The sequence below is a fragment of the Trematomus bernacchii genome, unplaced genomic scaffold (assembly GCF_902827165.1).
Source record: "Trematomus bernacchii unplaced genomic scaffold, fTreBer1.1, whole genome shotgun sequence".
Classification (NCBI taxonomy): domain Eukaryota; kingdom Metazoa; phylum Chordata; class Actinopteri; order Perciformes; family Nototheniidae; genus Trematomus; species Trematomus bernacchii.
This window is the reverse complement of record NW_022987582.1, coordinates 14,820,756-14,845,724: the sequence shown is the minus strand read 5'-3', so window position 1 is coordinate 14,845,724 and position 24,969 is coordinate 14,820,756. Positions and strand designations below refer to the sequence as shown.

The following is a 24,969-nucleotide window of genomic DNA, read 5'->3' as shown; positions in this document are numbered from 1 at the left end:
AAAAAGCTGACAAATTGGCACAAGCTGCTTGTTTTGTGCTGAATGGAGACCATTGGACATCAGTAAGAACCATATCTACCTCAGTGTAAGAGCAAACTTAATCCATGACAAATGGTTCTTGGACAATTTGCTCTTTAGCTGTGGTAAAGACGGAGGGAAGGCATTTTGCTCAACCGCATGCTAGCCAGTTTCTTGGAAGTTGCACAGGAGTGTGAGATAGTGGACAGGGCCACCACTGTAACAGCACAGATAATAACCCAGTGTAGCACAGAATACACAGAGGGTGATCACAGCAGCTCTTTGTGACAGGGGCTTTGTCCATGCTTCAGCTGCCGGTAAGTGTCAGAAGATTGTCGTATTTCAAGCCAAGAACTCAGAAATCATCCAAAGTAAACTGAGATTGTATAATAAAGTAAGAAACCCTCATATCTCTTACCACTTTCTCTTGCATCTCTTTATTACACCACTTGAGTATTTATTTAATCTCTCGGCAAAATATAAGTAAATACCAGAATTTGAAAGATTAATTATTCTGATTAACGCAATTACTTTTTTTCAACTGATTGACAGCAATAGTAGATACTAACAGATAGGAATGAGCTTAAACATGACTTATCAACCCTCTTCCTGAGTTGTATACCTGTATGCTTAATGAAAACCATGTTTATGTAGATACAGGATCGAGATCGATCCAACACCTAGGAGTGGAGGGATCCTATGAGTCCTGGAGTCTGTTGCCCTGAGGCTTCATCAGGTTCTTCAGGAGGTCCAGAGTAGAAGCTGCGGACAGCTTCAGTACCACACCCTCTAATCTAGTCCCCTGCTTCAGAGAAAGATTCCTCCTATGCCGGTTGTAATGCCGTCTTTCTCTCTGCACTGGCGCCGCGCTGCTCAACAAAAGCTTTTCGATTGAACGATGAATTCCTGCTGAAGATGTCGGCCCATCAAAAGAACAATTGTCCCCGTGGTGGACAGGGTTCTTTAGAAGAGAGATCAACCATTCAAATACTGGCTTGTGATTGCTCAAAATGACAGAGGTCACCAGAGAAGGGCCCTTTTCTCTCTGCCATTCACTCTCAAACACTCTTTTCTTTCCTTACTGCTCTGCACATCACCTATAATCACACAGCACGCTGAAAGGGAACCATTTTCAAGCCTCAATACATTTGCCTCAGGATTATAAACATGTTTACATTGACTATTCAAAAACAAGGCAATTTTAGCAAACCATGGAAGTCTTTACTAATACTAGAGCATTCTGTAGGATGACAGATAAACGCAGAAGCATTCAACAAAAAGAAAAATGCTGAGAACTGTTCATGCTTCAAAGGAAAAAGCAAGAGCTACGTTGTAAATCGAACATTTGTGTTCATCACACCTCACTGACTAGCAACAAATTCCTTCTCTCCAGGCGCGTTAAGAACAGGCCAGTCATGCTGGGTTTTAGAGGCTGCTTCAACTCTTAGCCAACAGGTACCACTGAAACCATGAGGCCACAGATTACACACTCCAACAAAGGCCATTTTTAAAACACTTAATATGGCTGAATATCAGTTATTATTACCCAAACTAATACCATCCATCTACACCCTAGTAATAGCTGCTGGGCACTTTTGGTTAAAGTGGACCTATCATGCTATATTTGAATAATATAGTGTAGGACCATACCTATAAGGCATATTTATACTTTTTTTCTTTCAAAATACCAAACAGATCATGCATTTTAGCCATGCCTCATTTTGCTCAATTTGAAAAATGTTAGCTCTGTTTTTGCAAGGGCAGATTCAGTGAGAACAGCACCATCTACAGGCCTGGCATATGTACTACAGCGTCTCCAGCGCTTTCGAACGGCAATGGCCGTGGCTGTCTCCTCCTGATTGGTGGAGTTGGCCCAATAGCCGTAGCGCCACTGTCCTGACGTCAGGACAGTTTTCAAATCTGGATCAGTTTTTATCAGATCTGTTGCAGCCCCTTTTTTAGAGATTTGGGTATGGAGGAAAATAGAGAGGGTTGTGTTTTCTGACACTTGGTGAGTTCCCTGGAACACCGGGGACACATATTCATGTAGAAAAGACGTACAAAAGTGCATTTTGCATGATAGTAAAAAAGCTCTTTATTTTTCTCATACTGCCTGCACTGCAGCACCTCTTTTCACCCTCTGTCTGAAACCAGAGCCCAGTCTGCTCTGATTGGTTAAGATATAAGGTATTGATTGTTAATGTACCGTACCTGATAGAACAATATGTAAAAAAAAACTGACCCTCTTTTAAAAGCTGTAATGTTAGAGTAATGAATACATTAATGCATACATTGTTATAAGCTAATAATATAATGTATAGGCCTATAATCATTTAAGCTATTATGTTTAATGAGTAATATTACTTTTAGTACCTTACGTTTTATTTATTATTTATAATAATTTTAAACAAAACTCTAAATGCAGGACTATTTCCATACTGTGGCATCTAATACTAAAGCAAAACATATTAGAGTACTTCTTCCACTACTGAGTATTCATGTGAATGCATTCATGCTTGCATACACAGGGACTGCATGTGATCTTGTTTACCTACTTTGTGAGACCCATGTTGTGGATGTGTGCACTGGTCCTCTCTATTGGATTGTTGATTATTGATTTGTTAAATTTAACTGCTCATTTTTTGTTGTGTTCTTGTTGTGTTTTTCTAAATGATGTTAGGTAACTTTTCTTTTTTTGCCATAGTTTGTTTTTCTATTGAAGTCAAAGAGGAGATCAGTTGTACTGTAAGCCTGTTGCTTCTTAACAACTCCTATCAGATGTCTCATTGTTTTCATTACCTGGATTTTATGCAGTCTTATGTATGTGCAAATAAAATCAATCGCATCAAACTCCACATACAGTTAAGTCTCAAATGTCGGAGGTGAATTCATTTTTCTATGACTCTCCCCAGCTTCTCAAAGTTGCTCTACAGGTGTTCCCAGTATTGTGTCAACCTGCTGCAGGATTAGAGTGAGGATTAGGTTTATTCTGGAGGAAGGGTGAAGGTTAAGCATGTTGTGGTGAAGGTCAGAGTAACAGGGTAAGTCCACAGTGGGAGGGTCAGTTTGTGTTTACATTCTCATGTCTGTATCAACATGCAGTAAAAAAAAACGGCAAAAAATTGTGTCAATGTCTTGTCCTTCACTGGCTGCTGATGGCCGCTGGATGCAGTGTGTTAGCATGTAAGGCTGCCCAACATTACAGCGTACCCCCCCATTAGAAATGCCCCAGTAAGCCTCTAGCCTATCTTCGTTTTGTCCTTGTTGTGTTGACTCACCCCTCCTTCCCTTCTTCTCCCCCCCCCCCACGCCGCCGCTGAGCGAGAGCCAGCCTCAGCTGGGTTTTAAGAAGCGGGGAGTCGAAGCACGGCGCCCCCCCCCCCCTCTCTCTCTCTCTCGCTTTCCTGCTCTCCCTTGCCATCTCACTCTCCCCCCCCGGAACATCTTCTGCACCACTGCTCTGCCACCATTAATTCATCAGTGCAAATCTCCGGCAAACTTCCTAAACAAACAAGTGTGCTGACTTCTGTTGCACAACACACAGGTCATCCGAGTAGAGACCTTGTCAGGAACAACACCCACTGCGCCGAGTCTCTGTCGGACACACTGAGGGACGCTGTATCGACATGTGCTGCGTGACCTAGATGGGAACAGACAGCCTCTCTTTGTGTTTGACCCGATAGCTGAAGACATAAATACTTTTGTTTCCTAAAACATAGCAGTGCAGATGTGACCCTGCTTAATGATAAGTTGCTAATGTGTTTAGCCTCTCTGTAATTCACATCTGGTTTGTTTACCTCACTCCACGGTGAAGCCCCTCAGGGAGCGTGCACACTAACGCTATCTGCTCCAACAAAAAGAAGTGGGTAAACAAATCCTGTGCTCTCGTGGTAATTTACAGTAGTAGATACTAATCTGGGAGGCCCCCGCTGTTTGCTTTGTACATTGAAAAAAAAAAGCTGCTATAAAAAGAAGGATGAAACAGAATATCAATTTAGAATGAGAAACAGTCTTCGTCTTCCTAAAAAGGAAAGACTGAAGAAATCCACTGATAATACAAATAAAACGAAGTTGTAACAACACAACAATACCAGCGCATTCCTGAGATGTATCCCAAGCACGATTAAGTGGAATGACTTTTAAGAATGTATAATTAGACTCAAACATAGAGGCAGACTGAAAGATTATAATTGGTATTGGCTAGGTGAAGCGTGAATAATGTAAAATAAATGCCTTCACACTTACTCCATCCTGCAAACAATTATAAATGATATTTAAAGCTGTAAGACATGTTACAGTTGGAAAAATGTACTCTGATTGTATAATGGTGACACTATTTCTGATTGATCTTAAAGATATCTGTTATTTATTATGTCCAACTAATGTGCCAATAACTGGCATCTGTGAAAAGCTAACAATGTTAGGCCAAGTGAAAAAAGATATCCTGTTTTGCAGTCAAAAATCATTCTCCAAGAGATTTAAACATGACTGTTTTTTTCTTTTTAGAAGTACTGAAAGAAACAAAGACACTGTAGGAGTTCTGATATTTTCCAAATGGAAGTGTTTGATTGACAGTTGGCGAAGCACATAGCAGCAATCTAAAGAAACATATGCTGGTAACTGTAGCTAACAAGCTAGGGAAAGGCACAGTTCTATCAACAGTGATGATGAAAGAAAGAGGACAACATCATTTGTCATTTAAACCAAGTTTCAACTGAAATATGTAAAATGTTATTGCTAAATGCAAACGCCTATTCTGTCTGTCTTGACCACGAAGCAAATGTTTTCATGGTAAAGTCACAATACCCAATTGTGGGTAGACTTTAAAAAGTGTTGGAAAATGCAAAACTACAAAGGGGATGTTTATGAAGTTGAACTTTTAACACTTATTTTTTCAGCTTACCAGCTGGATATTTCTCAGAGTTTAATGTCTTTGGACGTGTCTGAAGAGCTGACTGCACACACACACGCAGCATGTCGTTGCTCTGGGGTTCAATGCTAATCACAAGCGACAGGAAACAATGACACACACACACACACACACACACACACACACACACACACACACACACACACACACACACACACACACACACACACACACACACACACACACACACACACACACACACACACACACACACACACACACACACACACACACACACACACACACACACACACACACACACACACACACACACACACACACACACCCACACACACACACACACACACACACACACACACACACACACACACACACACACACACACACCACACACACACACACACACACACACACACACACACACACACACACACACACACACACACACACACACACACACACACCACACCACCGCTAAGCTAAAGTGAGCTAACGTTCGGCGCAATGAAGTTTAGTTCTCTCAATTGCACAACCACAAACACGTTAAAAAGGCCCTTGACTTCGAGGCGGGGGGAATCAGAAGTGGTAAAATGCTTAGTCTTTTTCGAGTTTTAAGACTCATTCCTGCACCTCTCTTTTGTAGACGAGAAGTGAGCTTCAAAGCAAATCCTGTCTCTGCATGTATGTGTGTGTCCATCTGCACATTAGTCATGTTAGAGGACATGTGAACAGATTTACTGTGGTGATATCAGGCATCACGGAGTATTTATGATCCCTGGGGAGTTTCCACATTCTGGCGTTGACATAACATACAGCATTAAGGACACTAAAGCAATCTCTATCCAGCTTCTGATGATTATTAAGCCACAGGAGTGTCAGTAAGTCAAGTGGTTGTAGATTCATCTCACATGCCAGGTTCAATCTGCAGTTGAAAAGCATACTGAATTCTGATGTTTTTCCCTCGCAGATTGGATTTGACATTTGCGTTCACCTAAATCTTATGCCAAATCCCATACATGTATGACCTGTGGCCATACGCCTGAAGTCTTAACTGTCCGATTATGTCATTTTTATGGGAATGTGTGACATATCTGGGTCTACCTTGTTAGAAAATACGGAGTACAACTACTCATGCAGCATGTGCAATGACAGCGAAAGTGAAATGTTAATTAGCATTAGCAGATCCTGGTATGATTCAAGAGAATATGTGGCCATATGTCCTCTTCCTCTCCCTGTTCTTCCAGAATGTCATCAGGCAGCATATCTGGGCCACCAAGTCCCTGCTTAGAGTGTAAAACCAAATCCACTCTTTCTGATCAAAGTGGATTAAGGGTACAGTGGTGAAGATTAGAAACATGTCCTGGAGTGCTCATTTCACTTGATCTTGGTCTGAGTCAAGCGAGGTGAGTGTGTACGTGCGGATCTAGACCTACTTTAGGCACCAAAAGCGGACCGAGTCCTGACCAAATCATTAAGACCAATACAATCCAATAAGAAGGAAAAATACATTTTTATAGTACATGTTATCTGGCAGCTCAAATTGTGGTTTATATGTGCGTAACGGCCGTAACAACAAAACCTCTTCAAAACAATGATTTTTTTGTCTTGGCAGACCAGCTTGAGGTGCATATGCCATCAACTGGACTAAATACAACAAATAAAAAGTGAAGCATGTGGTCCTACACGTGCCAAAACAAATGTTGAGCTGCTAGCATACATTATTTGCAACTCAGTTGGACAAATCCACATTATTGGAACCCATCTTTGTTTTCCCTGGCTACAAGTAAATCAATTCAGAAAGACGTGGTAATGCACAGAGGTGTAGTTACAACAGTAATAATTGAGTTAGCATTACCCAAACAAAGATCCAATAGCCAACGTAAACACGTGCTTAAAAACTAGGCCAACATGTGAGACAAAAGTTTTTAGTTTTCTTTTTTTAACTTCTTTTATAATCCTTTTGGATTTAATTAGACAGTTTGAAAGCAGCCTAAAACTATCCTCAAGCTAAAACAAATGTACTAGCGAACTAGACCAAGTTGGACAAAAGTTATCCGTTTTCTTTTTTAAATAATCTTTTTGGACTTCATTGGACAGTTTGACAGCGGTGTAGTTACAACAATAATAGTTTAGTTAGCATTAGCTAACAACTATCCATAAGCTACAACAAAGATTTACTTAAAACCTATGCCAACAGGTGAGGCAATTAGATTTTTGATAATCTTTTTGGACTCTTTGGACAGTTAGACAGTTGGACAGGTGAACGGGAAGTTCTAACTCTCACAGGCTCTAACCCATGCTGCTACCTGACCCCTACATATCAGTGCTCTTACCTCAATAGGTCAGTGGTTAAACTGACCGGGGATCAGATAAACGCCTTAGCAGCTTGCTGATCCTATGTGATTGTATGTGTATAAATAGCTAGAGGAGTTTTTCCTTGTTGCTTTAATGAGAGCAATGGTTAACTTCAGTGTAGCTTCTGTTATCAAAAGGACGTGTAGAATGCATGTATTGAATGCATGTATAAAGAAATGTAGACCAGGATATTTATACAGACAGTTTACTGTCAATGTTACAGGGCTAAAGATGGATGGATTTACACCTTTGCAACAATTGTCTGCAACTGCCTCTAGATGTGGTTTGAAAAATCCAATCTTCCGCCATATTGAATGCTGCTTGGATGAATTGACACTAGGTTGTGTTCTATATGAATTTTGTTGCACGGCATTTGCTGAAAAAATATACCCTTCTGATCTCTTTTGCAATGAAATATGGTATCCAATACAACAAGACAACATCCAATAGAGAATTCCCGACAGTGGAAACATAGTGCCACATTCTTCCTTTCAGATCTGTTTGTCTATTTTATAACCACTATATGGTCTTAAAAAGTTATGATATGTCTATATCAGCTGTCTGCTGCTGGAGCTTTACAATGATTCAGGCAGACGGGCCTAATTTTGCGGCATCAAACTATAGCAGTGAGATGATCTTGCAAGTGTATGATGCGTCTGTGAAAAGCTAGTGTGTAAAGTGACACACAGCTCGCTCCACTTCAGAAGCTTGTCCTTGCTGCCTAATGACGGCTGTACCATCTGGTGTCAAAACAAAGGAGGGCTATTTTCAAGTGGCCTGTTAAGACACTATGGCCACTGCTGAGAAATTACCTGTTACCTTGATGAATGCTTTCAAACTCATCTCCGACAAACCCATTGTGTTCAAATCTCTTTATTCGGCTCTTATGAGAGGAAACGTCAGTGTTGTTGATAATGTATTTTACTTTAGAAATAAAACTCTTGCCTTTGACAATCCTCTAACAGAATCGATTGATAGTGCTTCCACAACCACTATCCAAAAGATTGAAGGCTTCCAAGGCAGAACATATTGGAAAATCAAGGCTTTACCATGAGAAATCAGCCATCAGAATGTTCAGAGCTCAAGCCGGTAGAAGCTTCTAACAGAAAAGACTTGCCATTATATCTCCTTTGATTCACTTGCTAAAGAGCCCCAATAGAACAAATAGCCCACATCACTATTTCCCTAGTAGTAGACTCCATTTGCACAGAAAAAAACGTTTGATTAAGCTTGTGGCTTTCCCACATTATGCCGTCTCTTCCTTCAAAACAAACCTCAATTTAAAGTAAAGCTAGACACCGTAAGCGAATGAAATTGCTCCTGGGTAAAAGAGAGTGGAGAATCCAGTGAATATAGTTGGTACATACCCAGGAGGTCTCAGAACGGGTTCCATTGACTCTTGCACACAGGAGATAATGGAATCGATCGCTCAAACTGCTTAACTTAAGCGTAGGAAAACGCCTGTCATGTGACCATGTCCTCATTAGGAGAGTGGGGCACTGTGCTAATTTATTTACCCAATATAAACCAGACAAGCAAGGATACACAGGCAGGAGGGGGGGAGGAGGTGTGAGCTGGCCAAGCCGATTGGAGCCTGTTACTGATGCCTGAGACCTGAGGGGTGGGGGAGGAGGGGTAGTGTGTGTCTGTGGAGAGGTAGGGCTAATTCCAAACTGCCCTCACACACTTTCACTCCGTTTGTGCGTTCGCCTCAGTAAGTGCCATTCCAAACTAACTAGTGGGGAGTGGGTTAACAAGCGCTCTAACAGTGAGTCTGCGTCGGCCCTGACTCAACCTCCTGCACTACCTGACCAGGTGCAACGCCGTTTGTGTCCGTCATGAAACATGCGGAGTACAAACAGTTCTGGGCAAACATTTACAAAAAAAACATGCTGTTAATAACTTTATGGTTTCCTCATAATTGTTTTAACTTAGGATCATATACACCTGTCTAGTCTAGAAAATGGTAGACATGTGCATTTCATTGTACATTTGATGCACTTTGAATTGTCTTGTGTTGAAAGGTGCTATATAAATAAACTTGCCTTGCCTAAAGTTGTCTTTTTACAGACTGTTGCATAAACCACGCAGCTTATAAAGATCAGATTTTAAAACAAAAGAGGTTTACAAAAAATAAACGGTATTAAAGATTTGAGTTTTACTTTTGTTATTATTTATACATTTTTGTCCTAGTGATGCTGATTTTAAACAGTTATGAAAAGATCCCAAATGTCCTGTTTCTGCCAAAGAGAGGGGAGTTCATCCCAAAGCTTGCCGCTGTATTTAAACCCTCCACCATAAAGAAGGGAACCTCATTCGGAGTTCACTGTGGGGGACAGATTGGGTAGGGGGCAGTTTGGAGTTCGGCTGTACAGTGGAGGGGATGACAGAGGACGAGATTGAGATGGACAGGACGGAGAGGGAAAGGATGGGGAAGCTGCCAGCACAGAGCAGGCTGGTAATGCAGAAGCAGCAAAGAAGAGAAGAGGAGAAATGTTGGGACGTGATGTTTGATATGTGCCGTGTTTGGCCCGGTCCTTCCTGTGTGTCCCGTGTGGCCGAGGATGTGTCACCCGGGCCTCTTCCAGGTGGTAAAAGCATAAGGGCTCCTGGTGCCGGAGAGGTGCCACACATAGCCATCTGCTGATGAGTCACCCTGTCTCCACTCTGGTTTGCTAGGACTGGAAACCACATTGCAGGCTCAATGTGTGTGTGAGTGTCCCTTCAATGCATTAGCAAGCTATTTATTGTGATGGCATCTCAGGGGAGACGTAATTAGTAAAGGTATCTGGTTGATCTGTGATACGGTGATGAAAGAAGCCTCGACAACTTATTTATTAATTCATTTATGTTGTGAAAAACTAAACTAAAAGTCCTGTATGATTAGGAGACTACAGAAAATAATACTTTTAACTTAAATATATAAGCATGAAACTCCTTTGGTTGATTACATACATTAAGACAACTTTCTTTTGTACAACAAGTTATCTGAAATGTTATGTTTAAATACGCTGATGAATTATCTTATTTGATATGTGCTGATTTGTATACATTTTGTGGGAACAGAAATGTTAACAGTAGATACAGTCAGGTTGTGTCATTTTGTTATTAGAGTTGAATATTTGAATGGAGGGAATTTGGGATATCTCTTTAAATAACGCCATCAATTATTGTAATCAGCCATTCATTTGTAATATCTTTCAGGCTAAAAATGATTTATGAACTGACCCCTCTTTAAAAAACTTCAGAAAGGAATGGAAATGGAATGTTTGAAAGATGTGAACTACTGAAGTTTATTTTTGAAAAGACAGTATAGCTGAATAGCATACTTTGTTTTTTAAAGGGCACGTATCATGCTCATTTTAAGGTTTCATATTTGTATTTCGTGCCTCTACTGTGAAATGTTTACATGCTTTAATGTCTGCTGAAAGTCTGATCTGATTGGTTAGCTGGCTGGCTCTGTTGTGATTGGTCAACTGCTTAGAGATCACGTACAATGTGTTTGAGCGCTATCCAATAGAAGCCCGAGTGTTGCAAAGTGAGGTCAGTATGTTTCAGAAGTATACAAAAGGAGCCTCTACTATCTGTAATGAAACTTCTCCAGAGGAGGATTTACATTACGATGATTCATTCTGTCCTACAACTTTTCTGAAATGTCACGTGTATATATATGCAAATGAGGCCTCATCTAGAAACAGATGCAGACAACATCCTCATTAAGATGCTGATGTGGTAACAATGATAAGGTCATGAAACAAAGAGCAAAGACAGAAATGTATGCATCACACACAGCTCATGAGATGGCAACATAGCTTAAAATGCATCCATGTGCTTCAAATAAAATGTGAAAAATATGGGTGACGGGCTGGAGGCCATACACACAGTAATCTCCCCAGTATTGTGCATGCCTGACGGAGGCATGGGTCCAGCCTCCCAGAGAGAAGCAGCTAACCAACAGGCCTGTTCCTGTGTGACAGCTCCCCTCCTGCAGGCCACAGCTGACCCAAATCTGTGCTTTATTTCTCCTCCACTTTACCAACAACTCCACATCACAGTCTGGGACAGCGGGCACTCTCCTCTCTCAAATCTCAGAGCCATTGCTCATGCAATTATCATGCTGGGATAGCAGTTATACAGCCATACTTATACTGCCCCCTATCCTCCAACATGTGACCTTACCTCACTGTGCAGTTATATGCAGTAGGGTTTTTTTCACTTTCATGTTGTTTTTTAAATTCACATTGAGTCCTAAAGTCATATGTTCCTCAATTAGAAACCATCTCAAAGTGATAAAGTTGCTTTTAATAGGACAACTTTGTGAACAGATACAGTAAATGTAGCCAAAGCACTCATATTTTGAAAACTAGATTTTTTTTAGACGGAGCCTTTTACATCGCTGCCCCCTCCTTCTGGAACTCCCTCCCAAAACACATCAGAGACTGCACCCACCTCTCCTTCAAAACAATGAGTACAACTCAGCTTTTAATGTGGGAATAATATTGATTGTTAATAAATGCGAGCTCGATTTAATTTTGACTTTCATGTTTTTCTTTCAAACATGAAAGCACTTGATAAATAAAATGTATTATTGTAACACTTCTTTCGTTTTCAACATTGAAGGACAACATTTTATGGACTTAAATAGCAGAATTCTTTTAAGGTATTTCATAATTTATGTGAAAATGCACAGACATGCCAAGCATTTGGTGTATAATAGCAGATATTTAAGAAAAATAAATATTCACTTCTAGCTCTCTGCTTATGTGTAGTATCTGTGTTTTTCCATAATGTCAACATGTCTTTTGTTGAAAAAGGACACAAGACATACAAATAATAAGGGGACACCTAACCCATTCTCTCCTTTTTGATAAAGAAATGCAGCATTTTGTGTGAAAGATTATATGTTTTACCGTGGGAATATCAATTAATATATTAAAAAAAAAACAACATTGCATTCTTGGCGGATAAAGAGGGCACAGCCCCAACATCAAACATATTTGATTTAAAAGTTGGACTGCAGGGTTTGAAAAATATTGTTGCATTATTAAATAAAACACTTAAGTTTAAGAATCTCAGCTTTATCTCTGGAATAACAAATCATTTTAATGTGACCCGACAGGTGATCCTAAATCAGCGCTCCTATTGTGACAGCCTTTATAAGTATGGGTGCTGTACGTAGACTGGCCTAAAGCGTGCTGTCCAATTACATTACACCGTAACTGTAACGAGAAACATGCAACACGTTCTGGAGCAGGGATATGACATGTGTAAAAAGACGACAGGGTAGTGTTCTGTCCGGAAACAGCAGGAATACAAGCTGCAGAGTTCCCATTTCTGTTAGTTCCACATCCATGTATAATTGTCATGGAAACTCAATATCACCTCTGGCAACACAGACATAGAGAGTCGCTAGCTGAGGACTCGCACAGTGAATCATAATTGGGGTGATATCTCTCACATTCAGCTAATTAAGCATTGTGCCTCTATGTGATTCTGGTCCCATTGTTTCTCAGTGTTTGCAAACTGCACAAGATCATTGTAATGTAGGTGCGAAGCTGAAAGTGTGTTAAAGGAACATCTGTCTGTTGTAGCTGGAACCAGGAGACAGTTGGCTACTATTAGCACAAGGATAATGGGGAAGATGGGGGCAAAAAGCTAGCTTTAGAGGCTAATTTAGAGGCAATATCTTTCTGCATCGGTTCAGGTTAAGCTAGGGGATACTGGGTCAAAACTTCCTTCCGTGCATTGCTAATAACAATCTCATTTTATACCTCTTTATTTTCAATATAGAGGAATAAAAAGCAAAACTATTGTCATACGATAGCTAAAGTGTTCAAAGACTGCATATCGGCCAATGGTTCAGCCTCTTTTGCTCTTTACCAACGTGATTGGTCAATACTAGACAAACTGTAGACTCAATATGGAACCAGAATGCCTCTGATAGGAAAATCTTGTCCCGGTGCATTAGGGCTGCTCAATTAATCGTATTTGAATCGCAATTACGATTGTGGCTTGCAACGATTATGAAAACAACATAATCGAAATAAAACGATTATTTATTTTATTTTTAGTTATTTATTTTTTAAATTATTATTTTTTAAATTATTTTTTTAATTGGTTTTTCAGTTGAATTATAATTAAAGTTCAGGGTAATCAACTGTTAAAAACATACTGTTCACATTTTTTTTCAATAAATGGAAGTTTTCAAAGTAAATGGATAATCGTTTTTAATAATCGTGATATCAATTATTGACCCAAATAATCGAGATTATGATTTTTGCCATAATCGAGCAGTTCTACGGTGCATACAGATACTGCCTTCAAATTCAGATACCTGTTTAGATTAAGATTAAGTACATCTTATATTTTACAGTTTATCATTTTGTGTTGGTACAAAATCCAAAGGGTTAAAACTCGCCAAACTCTTGTCATCAACATGAAGTTGTCATAGGAAATTCTAATTTTGGAGATTTAAAGGTTACCATAGGTGGACGTTTTACATTTAAAGTTACATATCCTAGCTTTTAAATGTAAAAGATTGTGAAAGTCTTGAAGAAAACTTCATAGGTAAAGAGTATCTGATCGTACAACTAGCTTTTAATTTTAAAACAATTTGTTAAGTAGAATAAGCATAATAATACCGCATAACTTTTATTTGATTAATAGTTATTTGTCTGTGAAGGGTAATATGGACGTTACACGAGTAGTTCCAATCAACTCTGCTGTCTTATACTGACTGTCAGTAGCCTGAGTCACATGGCTCAGCAGTTTTTATGGCTGACTAAACGACACCGCTCTCCGTCACGGAGCAGAATGAAGAGGTTGAGACAATCTTAGGTCTCCATCTTTGAGAGAAACACCACTCTCACTCTCATATTTTGGGTAGTAAAACCCTGCTTGTATGAAGCACTGCCTGTATGAAACATATGTATTCTCAGTTGGGCATAGCATAATGATGTTGCTGCGCACAGTGAAAAATGGCTGAGCTAGGTAATGCCTTCCCAACAGAAAAGCGCTGCAGAATACTGATCTGCAATGATGGAAGTAAAAAAACTTGGCAGAGTGAGTCGTAAAAAAGAAAGTCTCAGCGAAAAAAGAAAGGGTACTATTTGAACAAATGCACGGTTGTGAAACAAAGAAAAACACTTCATTGGCCACGTGTAGGGATGATGAAACAGTTTGTAGTTGGTCATTGCTGGTGACCAATAACAAACAGAAGTACTGCATCATATTTTCTGTGTGGACTGACGGAATACCAATAAAAAAAGGCTACGTTTCGACCCTCCGTGTACAAAAAAGGTTAAGATTACAAAGTCCATCTTTCAAACTATATGACATAACAACCTTCTCCTTTTAGCCTCTATATGTTTTGGATTTAGATGTGTTAAACAGGACATCTTTTCTTTCTTAATGCATGTTTCCATGCTTAATGATGTCTGCATCAGCTTTTTTCACCCTCTGTCTGAAACCAGGGCCCTGTCGGCTCTGATTGGTTAGCTGGCTGGCTAAAAAAAAAACTAAAACCTAAAAAGCATAGGGACTTTTTAACATTAGGCACACAGCGTTCTCTTGTTATTTCCGCACACTAAATTGTTAGGCAAGGCATTTATAAAAGCATGTAAACAGTTTTTTCTGTTAATTCAACTTTAAATGCCCTCTCCTTCAAATTTGTAAAAAGAAAGAGGTCTGTATTAATGTTAGGGACAACATTTGTTAACGAAAGAGAGCATATAGTGTAAACATTAGAATAAATCCTCTTGGCAAACAGGCACACAGAGTTTCTCTCTCTCTCTCTGTGTGATGAATAGAGTAAAGCCTGTGATGAGGGAGCAGCGCAGAATGGGCTTTGAATCAGAAAGGCCTGGAGAAGAGCAGGGGGGAGGAGCGTTACATAAATAGTTTTATTCTGCATCAAAATTCATTATCAGACCTGCTATTCATCTTGTCAGAGTTATATTTAGAAAGGGATTACATCATGATGGAAAACAAGGTTAATACTTTGAAGCGTACATTGCTTATGTAAGCAACAGCAGCCAAAAAGTCAACAATGTTTATCTCTGACACAAGTTAAGGTTAGTCATTTAGTATGCAAAAACATTTTGTTAGGAAACATGACTGAATTTTCACAAAAATGGTACCCCTTTAACCTCTTCACTCTTTCAGGTGAACATCCTGTGGGTTCCCCTTTCCTGTAGTGTGTTCTATAGGTTTTAGTGCATGTAAATGGTCTGCAAAGGCTGAAATCCCTGTGTTCCTTCTAGAGGGGGTTTCTCTCCCACACACTCTCCAAGAAACACCCCCATTGGACTCCTTTCTTTACTTCAGCGACAATGTGACATCACTACGTAACACTTGCGCTGCTATTGGCAAGCGCTCCAAGGGGTAGGCTAAGGGGCGGGACTTCGCTAAGAGCTTTACCAATCACAACAGAGCCGGCCAGATAACCAATCAGAGCAGACTGGGCTCTGGTGTCAGACAGAGGGTGAAAAGAGGTGCTGCAGCTCAGGCAGTATGAGAGAAATAAAGAGCTTTTTGAACATTAGAGCATGGAGACATGTCCCAGTAGAGACACTAATAACCTGAGCATGAGCATAATAAGGCCCCTACAAAGATGTTGGCATCTTTAACAAGCTTCAATGTGTGCTGAAGAGGACCCAGTTATAACTCATTAGAGATGGCACCTTTTGACCACTTGTCATATCAAAAAGAACAAAACACACACACAAAGAAATGATGCATTCTCTCCTTGGTCCTGCAGCTGTTTGACAGCCCTAAATGAAGACAACAAAGCTCTGTCCATTTTACAGAGCACACACACAGTGCTGCATGTGTCCCTGGGCTACTCTGAAGAAAAAAGGGAATTGTTTTGCCATTTATAGCAGACAGCCGACAGCACGGAGACATAAAGATCTCAGGGGTGAAGAATCCCATCCTTTCTATAGATCGTTGTACTCATTTGTGGAGTAAAAGCTGTCTGCGTGTGCACTTCTGCTCTCACACATTCTGCCTGGATTCCCTCTTCACTCACACCTTTAGGGCAACACACACACACACATACACACACACACACACACACACACACACCTCTGCAAGTGACACAGGTACACCAAGAGATGAATCTTCATTAGAGGCAGAAATCATTTAATAATTTAAAGCTAATCAAGTTTCAGACACACACAAACACATTACATTAGCATTTGCTGTGTTTCCCGCTGAGCTCAAGAGCCTCAATACAATTTCAACAGACAATTGATTTTAAGGACCAGATAAAGCTTTAAATTCCTCCATTTCTTCCGAGGATTAAGTCCATTAATTCAGTATAAGTTGGTCCGGAAAACAGTAGACTTTACAGACCGAGGATGTTGTTTCCAACTTCCACCAAAGGAGAGCAGGTTCAAATGTACTTGAAGTGTTTATTCAGTGGATGTGTGGTTTCCCCAATGTTGAGACATATAACACTAACTAGAGGCAGAGCTCAATATTGTCAGTATTGACACGATGGGGTGAACATTTTGGCCATAGAGTGGTGAAGTGATTACTTATTTTTGTAGTTAGCATGGCAAGGACTCCCTTGACAAAATGTAATGTGATATCCCCAATCGATTTTGGTATATTGCAACAAAAAAAGAAACGTTGTGGTCTACACACATTTATGATACTCATCACGTTTGGTTCAGCAAGATAAAGGCCACATTTTGCAACTGGCAGGAATAACGTAACGCTATAAACAAACTACATCTAGGTCGCATTGTTTCACTAATTAAATAAGGACTTGTGTTGGCGTGATGACGTTTAGTAGTATAAGTAGTCACCGCCGTGTATTATAACACATAGAAGCTGAAATAGGAAAATATTTGCGTTAACCACAAATATGTTTTTCAGACGTCTCACCACACGTTTAAAAAACCATTGACTCGAGTCGAGGGAACCGGTAAAATGCTAAGTCATTTCTGGGTTTCAGGACTCATTACACTTCTCTGAGTCAGGCAGTTACTGCGTCCTTCCCCCCCCATCTGATTCAGACAATTCTGACTCAACACGACAGACATTTGCCCTTAGCACAGCAGCAGATCTCTCCTCTACCACTTAACAAGAAGATTATTTAATTTGCTTCAATACTATTCCAGAAAGGGGCTGAATAAGTTGTCCGATATCTGACCACTTACAGAATCTACGAGAAAATACATTCTACCCCTGAGCTCCTGAATTATGCATGCACCGGAGTGGATGCATCGTATTCTGCTATACTAAATGACCTTTCATGATAATTGTGGCCATGTGCCCTTGGGCTTTCAGCCTGGGAGTGGACATTATGCAACAGGGATGACTACACCGGACTATATGTTAGTTTCAAATGTCAAACATGTCAAGGACAATAAGGCATAAGAGTGTCCCTTTTGTTGCATATTGTATGGAAGCAGGCCCAATATGCTAAGATACCTCTGTCAAGCTTAATTAATTTCCAATATGACTCAACCCCTGAGAGGAGAGCCTGGGATTCTGCTGACTCCTAATGAAAAGATGTTGATTGCAAATATACACAAGACACTGCATGTAATCACAGGGTGAATGCCTGTGTGTCTGTGTTTATTTGTATTTTTTTTTCTGATCTATTTTTGTATTGTTTTACTTTCACTTTGGCATACAGGAACCAGGAGGTATTGAGAACCATCCCTGTGCTTCAAATGGGGACCCTTAAATAAACAACAATAACAAATACACTGCATAAACAATACCACTATACCCAACTACCTAAATGTCCATCTACAATCAACTTCTACCCTGCTTCTACCCATACACCTTTCTACTAATATACTCATTGATGCATACATCTATGCCCATCTATGCATATACCCAGCTACACAAATGCCAATCTATCCAATTTAGCCATCTACGCATCTATAAAAAAAAAAAAAAAATCATACACATTTAGAACAAACATCTGCGCATGCAGCAATATACCCATGAACGTATCTGCATCTGCACATATACCCATCTGTTCAAGCACTCATACCATTCTTCTCATATACCCATCAACGCATACACCTATCTATTATCTAGCCATCAACGCATCAACCCACACTGATCAACCCACTTACAGTACACTACCCATCTGCACATGTACATATCTGCGCATGCACCCATATAACAATTTTCCCATATACCCATCAACGCATATACCATCTACAAATATTCTCAGCCAAAATATACCCATCTACAGATTCACAGTACACATTAACCCATCTGCACAAATACTCATCTCCACATCCATTTACCCATCTTCCGGTACACCAATCTGTGAATACACCCACATACTAATACCCCCATCTACTCTTGTACACACTAGTGTCATTTCACACACCTAAACCATGGCCGAAGATGCCAGTAGCTCTTCCCATGACACTGATTGTTATGAATCACTGTGGTTCAGACACAAACACTTAAAGTTGACTACATGGATTTTTTTGTGATCTCATATCATGCAAATCCAGCTGCCATGCAAGTCCTATCAGCAAAACGTTGGATGTTATCTAATTGTTTGATAAAGAGCTGATGCAGCCTAATACTGTACCACAGGCTTTGATAGCATCTCCTCTTGACAGGTTCACAGGTATGAGTCATATCGCTTGTGTCTTGCATGTTTCTTCTACCTCTGCGTGACATTGAACTCCGAATGACCCTCAGAGGGATGGCCAGGAGCACGCTAGCATCATCAGTAAGACGCGGGCCGTTTCTCAATCTCGAGTAAAGCTGCTACAGAGCCACTATTTCAAGTATACTACGCCATCGAGTGGCGCCGAAGGACTGTTTAAATGCCCAGCATTCGGCGCCACTCGATGACGTAGTATACTTGAAATAGTGGCTCTGCAGCAGCTTTACTCGACATTGAGAAACGGCCCAGGACCTGCAGTCACGAGCCAACTCCAAGGACGACAGAGCTATCTGTGCTGGCAACGTGGTATACGTGATCTAATGGAACTTCAGAGGATACGTCCTATCACTGTGGGATATAGCATTTCAAACTGTTTTCAAACTGTTTTCAAACGGTTTGATCAGGGAAATATGTCAAACTGTACATTACCACCAACTACTTTTCTAGGCTGAATCTAAGCTAGAGCTTAAAGAAAATGAAAGTTAACACCCCCTGGAGTTGTTTGACAGTAAATTCAAAGTCACTTCTCTACATGAATAACTTGGGTGTTGCACGATGTTTAGATTGTGTCAGCAGAGCTGTGATGCAAGAAAACAAGTGTTACTTCATTAATAAGGGAATCCCCCTCTGAGCTAATCAAACACAAATACAGTATGTCACCTTGTTTTGAGCAGGAATTGACACCCCCACTTCCTTTTCCTGCAAACCAATTATCTCACACGACAGTAGTGATATCAACTATTTCAAGTTCGACCACAAATCCATATCCATCAAATTCACAGCCAGGGTAGGTAAACACTAGAGAAACACATTAAGATAAGGATCTGCGGAGATTCTTTTGCTAAAAATAAATGCTCTTGCTTGCAGACAGCTTCCCTACAGCCATACTTCATATAATTATTTCCCACTGGCAGGACCAGCTGTGCCTGCAGTTGTCACATGCCACTTTCCATACAACCAGATGGCAACACAAGGCGACCCCTGGATGGCAACACAAGGCGACCCCTGGATGGCTTACTGCAGCTCGCTTTCATGCTGGCAGCAAGTATAAATAGTTGACATGAGGCTTACGGACATTAAACAATACAAATCTAACTGTTATGATCTTTTGGGGAAAGACTTATTCGGCCAATGGATTCTCTTATAAAAATGAAAATCATCTTTACTGCTTTAACAGCAGCCATAAAGCCTTGTTGGTTTCAGTGCACTGCCTTTAGTGTCTGCTTCCACCACCCCTTTCTAGGGTCAGAGCACACCTCATTTATCAGGCCTTGTTAAACCACTGTCAGGGACACACTGACTGTGTGTGGGTGACATCCACTGTTCATACTGTACTTCCATCTAATTGATGCAAGTTTACTGTGTGTTCATAATCATGACAACCCTGTCCTTCAGTATTTTTATCCCGACATTTGGATTGATCACTTAATCAAGATCTCAGTTCCAAATTATATTTGACACCATAGTGTGCTAACCTTTTGATAATGTCCCTTGCTATTGCATAATTTCACAATCTTTTTCATTTTCCTTGTTATGTAGTAAACAACAAGATTGTTCCAGTGAACTACAATGGAGAAAACAAAGGATCAACGTAAGTAACTAACAAGAAATCTTCACACATAATTAAAACCTGGAAGCAGCTGCTACTAGGGGTGTAACGGTTCACAGAATTCACGGTTTGGTACGTACCTCGGTTTGGGGGTCACGGTTCGGTACAACAAGAAAAAGAAAAAGAAAAGTCCCAAATGCATAATTCCAGGTTTGTTGTTATTTATTTTTGAACAGTAGTGCAAGTTTCAGTATACAAATAAGGAACTCTAACATTTTGAATAATTAACTGTATTGCAAAGTTAAAAACAAACCACAAACAGTACCACACACTCAGATGGCCATATGATCTATAATGGCTGATGTCAAACAAAAAGGTTTCATCAAGCTGTAAAACTAAAAAGAATGTCTTGAAAATATTACATAATAAAATGATAAGAAAGTGTTTCAAGCAATTGAAATATATATGCCAATAGCTTCCGTTATTTATTTTGGTCTCTCGGCTTTCATGTCTATCGGCTTCTTAAAAACAGCGGGGATAAGCTGTTGAACTGCTGTTGTCTTTCGCCGGGCTCCGGTGATTGGCAAATCTGGGTGATGCCTTCTGATATGATTTAGCAAGTTTGGCGTGTGTTACCATTAGCATACCGCACCGCTGTCGAACAACGCCGACACACCGTCCTCGTCCGATCCACCACTCGCACTCCATCGTTATTGTAGTCCACAGGGAACCCGAAATGTTCCCACACAGCTGATTTAAACGAAGCAGGTGGGTTCTAGCTCCTGTGTGTTATCTGAAATCGCCATACTAACTTTTCTTCTTCTTGTATTTTGTTCGTTTTGTTGTGTTTTCTTCTTGTTCTTCATAGAGAGGCGAAGTCCCTCCCTTTCCGGGACCTCCATGGGACCTTATTTCGGAAAAGTATGTATTGAAGTCAATGGCGAGAGAAAGATTATCTTTCGATCCCGTTTGAATTGTGCCACGAATTACACATATGATGTTTGTCAATTTAAAAGATAATTTTGCAAGTCAAAAAAAATAAAATGTGTCGTAAAACTGTGAAGTAACACTTTTGTTTGTGTGAAACCGCTCGATGAACTACATCTCCCGTCTCGCACCACACACCAAGACGGCCGTCACGTTGGCACATTTCACCTCTTTCTTTCAGAATGAGGCGGAGAGTATTAAAAGAGGTGAAAATCACTACAAGTCTGGGCATGTTGAGAGCTGTACATACACACAAGGGGAGTTAGTCGGTTCCGTAAGAGCCAGCATGCGGGACCCGGATTCTGGGATTTGTAGTCTTTCTAGTTGCGTATTTTTCATAGTCTTTTATTTCAACAGTTTTACGACAAACTGTGACTTTTTTTACATGGAAATGATTTGTTAAGATTGACAAACATCATATGTGTAATTCGTGGCACATTTCAAACGGGATCGAAAGATAATCTTTCTCTCCCCATTGACTTCAATACATAATTTTTCCGAAATAAGGTCCCATGGGTCGGAAGTAGATGGGCGGGACTTCGCCTCTCTATTTGTTGTTTGGCTGGCAAACAGCTTTTAGGTGCAATACCGCCCCCTGGATTATATATAGTGTAATGGATACTGCCCTGAGTGACAGACTTTTTTCCTATTTCTGCATAGGGTCTGTGTCTATTGAGAAAGAAACGGAAGCAGAAACCAACCTATAATTGAACACTCTGTTAACCTGTCAGATGTCAACATGAACAACTGATGCCCCATTTGTGCAGACGATGACTGTTTGTGCCCCTGCAGGCTATCAGGTAAAAGGAATTGTAAAGCTGTTAGCTGACACTTAGACAATTCATTTCCTGACTCAACCGCTGCTAGCCATCCACTCATTGCTGCACATGTTCTTTAAATGGGATCCATGCATTCCTCGGTGCCACGTGGAGACCAGAGGAGATGATTTGAATGGCAGGTCTGGGAGAGAGGATGTTCTTCGAAAAACATAAGAAGGACATCAAATATGGATGTCTCAATTCCACAAGCCAAGAAGGCTGAAAATGAATATAGGATGCTGGCATGTCTCTGGGATAACCTCTTCATTTATGCTTCAGTTAGTGATAATTGCTGGGAAGATATTGAGAAAAGTAAAGAGACTTTTAAATTGTTTTGCCAAGATATTCTGCATGTCATTACTTTGTGAAAGCACTATCCAGCTATTCTGCAATTTTCTGTCTGTTAAGCACGTCCCACTTAGTTTTTGTTGATACGCCTGTCAAGCTTTTTCTTCCTGCACGGCACAATGTTATTGTTGATGAAAGACCTGCATTTCTTAGACCTTGTTCAGACTGCTGTCAAGCACAAAACGGTTCTAGGGCGAATCGGAATGTTTTCAATACTGATTTTAGAAATTCTGATGTTGATAGTGTGGATTCCCAACACTGGTGGAAAGTAACTAAGAACTTAAGTATTTCACAAGTACTTTTTAGACAAATTTTGTACTTTACTTGAGTATTTTCATTTAATGCTACTTTATACTTTTACTCCAATACATTTCAGAGGCAAATCTGTTTTAACACTCAGCTATTTGTACATATAAAAAAACATGATATGCTGATATGGTTTAATGCAGCAGTACTGTAGCACTAATCTTATCAGTATTTCAAGTTTTACATTTGGTCCACATTGTCTAACTGCGATACTAAAATATTATTTCATGTATAAAAACAGGATCAAATTGTAACCATAATAATATAATAATACTTCTGTACTTTATATTATTCCGAAATGGGACATTGTACAGAATGAGTACTTGTTGTACTTAAAGTATATTTTGATTCTAAAGCTTTTCTTCTTTTTTTCTTAAGTAACATTTTGAAATCAGGACTTTTATTTGTATTTTTAGACCATAGTATTTGTACTTGAACTAAAGTAAAGGATCTGAATACTGATTCCCAACATTCTAGTTAAGACGCACATTAGCTAAATAAGCTAACATTGGCTTCATGAGTAGAAATTGTCGGCTCTGGTGGAATTAGTTGTGTTTTTTTTCCCTTCATTTTTTGGAAAAAAGACAATGTTAAAAAGCACTTAAATGACTACATACTTTTGGTCGTCTTGATTTAGGAAATGTCAAAAACACCATCCTCCAAATGCCAAGTATCTCAATTAACACTTGGAGCTGTGGTAAGAGCTTAAACTGCCTGGTAACAGTTGCTACGCTGGACAATCGTTGAGAGAAGGGTTCAGCAAACTGTCAAATGTTAAAAGATGTTATAAGATCACCATTTAGAGTTTCCACAATTAATAGGGAAATCCTTCAAAGTGTGAGACCTATTGACTGTCACGCGATCAAGCAGTAGCTGCTGACTCTGTGGCATGTCTCTTCTGTGTGTGAAGTGCTAAAGCTGGTGATGACAGGCCCCATCTCACCTCCCCATTTTCATTTAGCTGCGGCTGGTGCAGAACAACCTTCCCAACACTTAATCAGCACCGTTAGACTGTAAACACATCACAAGCTGCAATCAGACGGCACTGAGCTCATTGCTCACAGGTCACAGAGTGAATTACGTTTGATTAGAATTTGATTTACGAGACAGAACTTGCTGGGATGTGGATCAGATACAAATATACCACCGTACGAGACACATGAGAGGAATACACAGTCATAGACAGAGCAGCAGTATGAGTGTATAGGATGCTGCCTTTACAAACATTTGAGAAATAAGAAGGAAAAGTCTAATTTCAACAGATTTATTTTTAAGTCTCGAGGAGATGCACAGGAGAACAATGTAAAAATCACAAAGCACACAAAGTCTGGGCGGGAATCTTTCATTTTTGATGAAAGTCAAATGTGCCTTGCGCTGATGCGGTTCAGACAGATAGAGGTTGCAAATAGCTTCTATTTTATAGTTATAGTTGATTTAATTCAAGTATTTCATGCTTATTTACTGTGCAACATGCCCTGTATAACTAATCCTAATGAATGAATCCACATTTTGATTAACCAAATGTAGTCCATCCAACTAATGGTGCATTAAGAGGAGATGAAAGGCAGACAGTTAAGCATTCCTGCTGCTAAAGGATAGCTACATTAATTTAGCTTTTAATTCATTATAGTCTTAAAATGTTATCGCAGAATTATATTGCTTCATACATAAAATTACAAAAGTGGTTGGATTCAGCTATTTAAAAGGTTTTATATTCCATTCAATATGCTTTTATTCTCGATTACATTTGACTTAAATGTGTTGAATACTTAGAATTAAGAGTGAATTCACATTATCATATATTAAATAAATCATAAACTACAGTCATCAATTATTTACTTGATACTTGGGTCATTAACCTTGATGTTGTGAAAAGGAAATTGTGAACTAAAGTGTAATAAATAATTGACAGATCTTTTTTGGAGTCTGGAAGTCACCTTAATGGTCATTCATCAGCTACAGAAATTAATAATAAACCTCCCTGATGTCCAACTATCGTTTTTGTTCACATTATTTACTTTTTATACCATGTCTTACATCATGT

At 39.8% G+C, this 24,969-nt stretch overlaps 1 protein-coding gene across 2 annotated transcripts in view; it reads right to left on the bottom strand.

Annotated features, from left to right (window-relative positions):
• oxr1a (oxidation resistance 1a) overlaps nucleotides 1–24,969 on the bottom strand; it is a 192,402-nt gene that overhangs the window by 127,572 nt on the left and 39,861 nt on the right. The gene's annotated exons all lie outside the window — the stretch shown is intronic.